Here is an 8,714-nt window from a genome sequence, read left to right as displayed (position 1 = left end):
GGAGTAAGAAATTTGAGTAGAGGGAAGCTCTGTGAAAGCAGAGCAGGATGGCAGGAGGAAGGTAGAAAAGGAAAAGTGGGGACGGTGAGGCCTTGGAGGGGAAAGTATTAGAAGAAGAAAGCCTGAGGCATTTCTGAGCAGAGGGAGGAGCTTTCTCTGAAGGTGCTGCTGAGACTGGGTATAGGAAAGAAGAAAGCAATGTGTAGGGGAGGATAGGTGAGGGAACAGGAGCATAGTTTAATAAAAACAAATCACACATTTTCATTAGTATTTACCAAATATTTATCACTGGGAAAGAGGCTTTCTTCTTTGCCATACATACTGTGTTTCCATTATGATTATTTCCATTATGAATATTAACATAATGGAAATCAAAATTTCCATTATGATTATTAACACATGTCCATAGGAAAAGTACGGGTGATATTGCTGCTGACAAGTTTTAAGACAACTTGATTCCCCCTCAGCTTGCACCCCTGTTTCACACTGGAGAAAGTGTAGCTGTTTTCATTCAAGCCTTGTTATCAACAAAATGAACCAGTGCAGTTTCCCACAAAAAAGGCCTGTAGGCACAACTATTTGTCATCATAATGTCATTTTTCCTGTTCAGGCCATGAACAGACAATTGTGGTTAGTACTCACATTCAAAACTATCCACAAATTCTCTCCCCCCAAGTTTTTCCCAGTTCCCCCCACCAAAAAAAAGTTTTCTGATTTTAGAATAACTATTTGGTTAAGAAGTGGTTTGCACTGGAAATTAATACAGAGTAATATTTTTGGAATAAAATATTTAAAAGTTATACTCAAATTTCCCCTCTTTATTCTCTCATAGGAGCATAAGCATAGATGTAACTGTCCCTCAGAACAATGCATTACTTAAAATATAACTTATAAGAAATTGTACTAGCCATCAAGCATGCCTAGATATAGCCTTAAGAAAAACATATACTGGCAACAGGCCTCTGGGGGAGAGGATGATATAGGTCCTTGAAGCTGAGCAGCTGGGGATGCCCAGCTGGCTCAGGGCAGAATGCCACCTGTTCCATGGAAGTTGAGCAGTGGGGAACTGCTTCTTTTTTCTGTTATCTCCCCTACTCCAGAGACCCCCATGGCTAATTAGATGATCCCTTTGAATTGTGCTTGCTCAACTGTAAATTTTATACTGCTTGATCAGGCATATCCTGCTTTTCTTCTTGCTTATCTATAAGACTTATAATTAATGTATAACTCCTATTCCTTCTTGTTTATCAACAAGGCATATGGTAATGTATAGCCTTCTTCAACTCCTTTGTTGATTATAATACCTAATAAATACAGGACTGAGGAGTTATTCAGGGAGACAGTCTTTTCTACTGTCATACCCTGCTCCCTTTCTCTTGCAGCTGACTTGTTTGTGCCTCATTCTTCTCCCGTGGGCCGTCAGGAAGTGGCAAGCAGCACTGGAACAGGGATCTGAAACGGAACAGGATAAGAAGTCCCAATGTGTTTGCCTGCAAGGCCGTGCCTTTTGCTCCCGCTGGTGAGTTGTGGTACTTATCGCAGGGTATGGGTAATATAAAGAAGCACCAACAAATATCGCCCTTAAGTATGTTTATTGAGATGGCTCCTAAAGGTTGGAGGAGCAAAATTCAGTGAGGGCCAACTTTTGGAGCTTTTAAAAGTAATTAAAGAACATTGCTCCTGGTTGCCTACATTAGGGACTTCAGATTTACGGACATGGGAAAAAGTAGGTCATAAGTTAAAACTTTTACATGCTAAAGAAAAACCAACTCTGATTACTATATGGTCCACTTGGACCTTTATTCACTCCATTTTGGAGCCTTTACAAACCTCTGATTCAGATAGCGATAATGAATGTTCAGGAGAAACTAAAAAAGAGGGAGCTGAACATGCCATCCTGGAGAGAAAAAAAATTACTAAAGTCATCACAAAGAAATATATAAAGGAGGAGTCTTCTCCTCCCACCCCAATAACAAAACAGAAAGAGAGAACAATTACTACTATGCTGTGGCACCATCGCCATCAGCTCCACCATCCTATGAGAAGGCACCATTTAGCATAAAGGATGAAAAATCCATGCTATCAGCCATTCAAAAGGGCCTCCTTGAAGCAAAGTGAGCAAGAAGACCCAGATGCCTTACATTTTAATTTCCCAGTTACTATTAGAGAACATGTCACTCTAGGACATGATCTTAACAACCCTAATGGTATTTATGAGGCCATACACGAGCCATTTCCCTTCAATTTATTGAAGGAATTAAAACAAGCAGTACAAAACGATAGAGTTAATTCTCCATTTACAATGGGAACCATTCAAGGCATTGCAGAAGGCAATCGACTTATTCCAATTGATTGGTCACTATTACCAAAAACAGTTCTATCCTCACAGGAGTTTTTGCAATTTAAAACATGGTAGCAATATCATGCAGATATAGCAGCTGCTCATAACAGAGCTAATAATGTTCCTATTTCCAGGGAGCAGCTCATGGGCATTGGGCCATGGGCCTGGGTGCAAGATCAGGTACAAATGAATGATCAAGCTATTGAGCAGCTCCGGCATTGTTGTTTGAGAGCCTAGGAGAGAACAGAATCCCAAGGAGAGAATTGCTCTTCTTTTCAAAAAGTGGTACAGGGTCCAAAAGAACCCAATACTCACTTTATTGCGAGATTACAAGAAGCTGTTAAAAGATAAATAATCTCGAGGCTGCTGATACTATTCTTCAGCAGTTGGCTTATGAAAATGCCAATGCTGACTGTAAGAAACCGATTACACCCTTTAAAGGCAAGGGAACATTGACAGATTATATTAAGCTATGCCAAGGAGTAGAAAGAGAGACCTGTAAAGCTGATTTGTTAGCTCAAGCAGCAGCTGCTCTGACCACAAGAAAATTAAAAGGACAATGTTTCAGCTGTGGGCAGACAGGATCTACTAAAACTCAGTGTAGGCAAAAAGGAAAATTCCCTCCACGAAATGCAAGAAATAAGTCACCAGGTCTTTGTCCTGAGTGTAAAAAGGAAAACATTGGGCAAATCAATGTCATTCTAACTTTCACAAGGATGGATCCCCCCTTCAGGGAAACTTATTTTGGGGCAAGTCCTCAGCCCTGAAAAAACAAGGGGACCAATTCTCCCTTAATACCCAGCTTTCGGACAATTGTACCATTTTAAATTTATTACATGCTATGCCTGGTAGTGCTGGACTAGATATCCCCCTTCCCAAAAATCATCTCTTAATGCCTGCCAAGCTTCCCACTAAAATTCCAATTAATATTTTTGGCCCTTTACTGAAGGGAACCACTGGGCTACTTTAGGGGAGATCCAGCCTTACTTCAAAGGGAATACTAGCTCACACCAGCATTATTGATTCAGACTATACCAGTGAAATTTCAGTGATGATAACTACTGTGGCTCCATACCATTTTCAAAAAAGAGATTCCATTGCCCGGTTGCTACTTTTACCCTATCTCCAGGGTCAATTTAAAAACAAAGAATTGCACTTGTGCTGTTTTTGTTTAGTTTGTGAACAAAGACTTAGACAAAGTACAAAAAATAAATCCTCTTTTGCAACCTAGAACTCATGGCTCAGTATGAGTTTTGATGCAGATAAGAAGGAACAAGATCTGGGGCGCCTGGATGGCTCAGTGGGTTAAGCCTCTGCCTTCAGCTCAGGTCATGATCTCAGGGTTCTGGGATTGAGCCCCGCATAGGGCTCTCTGCTCAGCAGGGAGCCTGCTTTCCCCTCTCTCTGCCTGCCTCTCTGCCTACTTGTGATCTATCTGTCAAATAAATAAAATAAAATAAGATAAAATAAAACAAAGAAACTAATGGGTTTGGAAGCACTGGAAAAACTGGGGCATATTTGACTGAGAAAATTTATCAAGATAAACCGATTTATCATGTTAAAATACAAGGAAAGGAATTTTCAGGTCTAATTCATACTGGAGCTGATGTCTCTATCATAAGCTCATTACATTGGCCTAAAAAATGGCCATATAATTCATCTTCTGTTACTATTATGGGATTAGAACAGGCTAGCAATATACATCAGAGCTCCAATATTCTTTTCTGTGAAGGATGCGAGGGTCAAAAGGACTATATGCAGCCATATATTGTAGACTTGCCCATTAAACTTTGGGAACGAGGTTTACTAAATCAATGGGGAACCTCTCTGGTTATACCTTTCCCTAAGGAGGATTCCCAAATTTTTCACTGAGCGACACTGCTCTTGAACCCATTAAGTTAAATTGGAAGAGTTACAAACCTATTTGGGTGGAGCAGTGGCCCTTTACGGAAGAGAAAGCACTTACTTTACAAGCCCTAGTTGAGGAACAGATAAGAAAAGGGCATATTGAAGAATCTCACAGTCTTCGGAATTTGCCTGTCTTTGCTATTAGGAAAAAATCAGGAAAGTGTAGACTTTTAACAGACCTGCATATGGTTAATTCTGTTAATCCAACCCATGGGTTCTCTCCAACCAGGATTGCCTTTGCAATCTAGTTCCATGAGAATGGCCAGTAATTATCATAGATTTACAAGGTTGCTTTTATACTATACCACTTGCCAAGGAAGACTGTCCCGTTTTGCTTTCACAATTCCCAGTGTAAATTTAAAAGAAACAGCCAAACGATATCAATGGAGAGTTTTACCACAGGGAATGTTAAATAGCCCCACTATCTGTCAGGAGTATGTGGCAAAAGTTATACAGCCAGTTAGAGATCAATTTCCACAAATTTATCTTATTATATAGATGATATATTATGGGCAGCCTCTGATATAGTACAATTGCAGGACGCATTTAAAATATTTCAATTACAATTTGAAAAATACAACTAATTGTAGCTCCAGAAAAAATACAAACCATGACACCTTCCTCATATTTGGGATTCATTAATGACAGGACCTCAATTAAATCACGGAAAGTTCAAATCTGTAGAGACAAAATTATGACTTGAATGATTTGCAAAAATTATTGGGAGACATTAATTGGATAAGACCTAAAATTAGAATTCCCACTTATGCTTTGCAGCATCTATTTGCCTCTTTAAAGGGAGATCCTAATTTAAATAGCCCTAGGACCCTATCAAAAGAGGCCTTAAAAGAATTACAATTTGTTGAAAACCAGATTCAATCAATGCAAACGGATAGAGTCCTGCCTGAGATATCATTAGACCTTCTTATTTTTCATACCCCACATACAACCACTAGATTAATTATACAGGAAGAACTAATCATAGAATGGGTTTTTTTTCCAAATAATACTGTTAATACTCACTACCTATATAGACCATATTGGCAGCATTATTCAATTACGAAGAAAAAGAACTTGCCAAATATAAAGATATGATCTGAAGGTTATTGTTCTGCCTTTAAGTAAGACGCAAATTGAAGCAGCATTCCAAAATAATTTAAATTGGCAAATTGCCCTTAGTGGCTTCACTGGAAACACTTCTCATTATCCCTCTTTACCTGTTGTTTCCTTCTTAAAAATGTACTGCTTTTGTCCTTCCTAAAATTACTTCTAAAAATCCAATAACAGATGCCCCTACTTAACTTTTCTGATGGCTCTGTCAAAGGCAAAGCCTGCTATTATGGTCCTACGTCAAATATCATATCTATTACTGGTCTCTCAGCACAGAAATCAGAATTAATGGCTGTTATTACATTGTTTCAAGATGTTTCTCCTGCATTTAATCTGTTATCTAATTCTTTATATACAGTGTATGTTTTATAGCATATTGAAACTGCTGCTATTTCTACATCTGATGTCTCCCTCCACTCATTTTCATCATTTACAATCCCTCGTTCATCAACATTCTGCCCCTTTCTATGCTATACACATCCGAAGTCACACGGCCTTCCTGGGCCATTAACCAAAGGTAATGAAATAGGTAACTCTCTTGTTTTCTCAGCTTTTCAGGAAGCATCCGATTTTCACTCTCTTACACATGTAAACCAAAAAGGACTTCAACACAAATTTCCTATTACTAAGGAACAAACAAATTCTATTGTCCACTCCTGCCCTTTTTGTGCTGCCATCAGTCTGCCTACACAGCCAGGGGGCATCAATCCACAAGGCATAAAAGCCAATGAAATATGGCAGATGGAAATTACTCACATCCCTTCATTTGGGAAAAAAATCTTTTGTTCATGTCACTATAGATACACCTTCTCACTTTATATGGGCTTATTAGACATCTCCACTCTGCCTTTGCAGTCATAGAAATTCCCAAAGCTGTAAAAACTGATAATGCTCCCGCTTATGTTTCCAATGAGCTACAATCCTTCTTTAATTTGTGGAACATTAAACATTCCACTGGCATCCCATATAATCCTCAAGGACAAAAAATTATAGAGCAGGCTAATCAAATATTAAAATTACAACTTCATAAACATAAAGGGAAAATACAAGGTCCTCCTCAAAAAATATTAACAGAACTTATATTTACTCTTAATTTTTTTGAATCATAATGGTAAAAACACTGCAACAGTAGAAAGACATTTTAGTAAACAAAAACAAGACAACGTATATCCTCTGATCTGGTGGAAAAATATTACTTCTAATCAACGGCTCCCTGGTAACTTAGTTACCTGGGAAAAGGATATGCATGTGTATTACCTGACAAGGCCATAGAGCCCATATGGGTGCCCTCTCATTTCATAAAGTTTGTGATGCACAAGAGGAAAATATTCAGATTCGAACCAGTCCCACCAATCATCAGCTTCTAGGGTCTCACACTGAAAAGCGCCAAATCACAATATCTGGGACAGACCGAGCAAAAATTCCAACATGGGGTCAGATAAAGAAGCTGACCAAGAAAGCAGAAGAAGTTCTAGAGAATGAGCAGCGTTCTTTCACCCCTAACAACGTGGTGATAACTATGATGGCCCTCATCTTGGTAGCCGTATGTTTTCCTGGATGTTATACACAAATAGATAACTTCACTTACTGGTCTTATATACCCAATCCTCCCCTGCTCTGTCCAGTAGAGTGGGGAAAAGATATAATACCAATTTATTTAAATGCCTTAAAATGGGCACCTAAAGGTTTGGATCCTAAGTTGCCACTATTGCCCCAAGAGGAGGGCACAAGCATTAATCTTAACTTGGGATATCAAAATTGACCAATACATATCAACAATCATTCCAGTTGCCTTATCCCTGATGATCAAAGATGGTTTGTGGCCTCTCCTACTAATAATAATCTGACTAAAGTTCAGTTACATTTACTCTCCACTAAAGGATTCTTAGCCAATAAATATCGGGGTCCTAGCTATAGCACAGCAGCACCCCCTATTCCCAAATGCAAACTGACACAGATGTGATCTGATGAGGGAATTTGTCCTTTATGAGAGGATTGTCGAGCTTCTTACCCCAGTGTCATTACTAATGGTTCCACGGAATCGTATGAGACTGGTCCCCTAAGGGGATGGCAGTCACCAACTACACTAGGAGACCCTGCTCCTCTCATCAAAATTTATAATGGCAAGTTTTTAATCACCTCATCTTACCACAAACCTTAACTTGGGGAGATGTGCCTCTGGTCTGGCATGGACGAGGACTTTCAGCACCATCCCCTTTGGTTAATTTTCATAAAAGACGAAAGAATTTATGGAAAGTCGCCACCACTTTAAATCACCTTAGAATTTGGAATGGCTCTTATATTTATCAGTCTGATAACTATGCATTCTCCATTTCCCTAATGAGAGAAGAATGGGTAAGAGTGTGTGTTAGAGATCCCTATGTTTTTGTTATTGGAAAAATGATTTTTAATCATAAAAAAAGAGAAATATACTATCCCAAATGTTAAATGTTTACCTGCATGACTGAGAATGTTTACACACACAATTCCATCATTCTCATAGCTAGAAGAATAGGAACCTGGTTACCAGTGAAACATCACCATGTTTGGGAAAGTTCTCCAGATATGCATGTACTTTTAACAGTTTTGAAAGACTGAGTCTGTAGATCAAAAAGATTTCTTGGGTTGCTTATAGCAGCCATTTTAGGAATTATAGCCATTACTGCTATGGCTACACTGCAGGAATAATTTTATATCAGACTGTACAAACCACACAATTTGTACAAAAGTGGCACAAAAATGTTAGCAAAGCTTGGAATCAACAAACAATCATAGATCAAAAATTAGATGAAAGAATCTCTGATTTAGAATCAGCCATAATATATATAGCAGATGGTCTTCAAAATACAAAACTTAGGCTCCACCTTTTATGTGATTGAAATTTTTTTTCCTTCTCTGTTACTCCCCATGCCTATAACAAATCAAAAATATTGTGGAGCAAGATTTGCTATCATATTACCAATTATTATGGCAATAATTTAACTTTAGATATTAAATAGCTTCAAAATGCTATTCAAGACATCACTCACTCATCATTACAATCAGTTCCAGGAATGAGTTTTGCGCAAAGGATTAATGATATTCTGTCTGATCTAAACCCTTTTACTTGGATCAAACAAACTGGCCTTGGCATTATAGGTGCAATGATTATTCCTTTTATTGCTATCATCTTTTAATGCTTAGTCCTCAGATGCACACAAAAATCCTTCTAGTGACTAAAGGATTGAGAAGTTGCAAAATCAACTTTCCTACTTCTGTACAAACAAAAAAAGGGAAATGTAACTGTCCTTCAGAACAATGTATTACTTAAAATATAACTTAAAATATAACTTATAAGAAATTGTACTAGCCATCA

Source organism: Enhydra lutris, unplaced genomic scaffold (assembly GCF_002288905.1).
Source record: "Enhydra lutris kenyoni isolate GAN:26980312 unplaced genomic scaffold, ASM228890v2 scaffoldscaffold71, whole genome shotgun sequence".
NCBI classification, from domain to species: Eukaryota; Metazoa; Chordata; class Mammalia; order Carnivora; family Mustelidae; genus Enhydra; species Enhydra lutris.
This window is presented reverse-complemented; position numbering follows the sequence as displayed.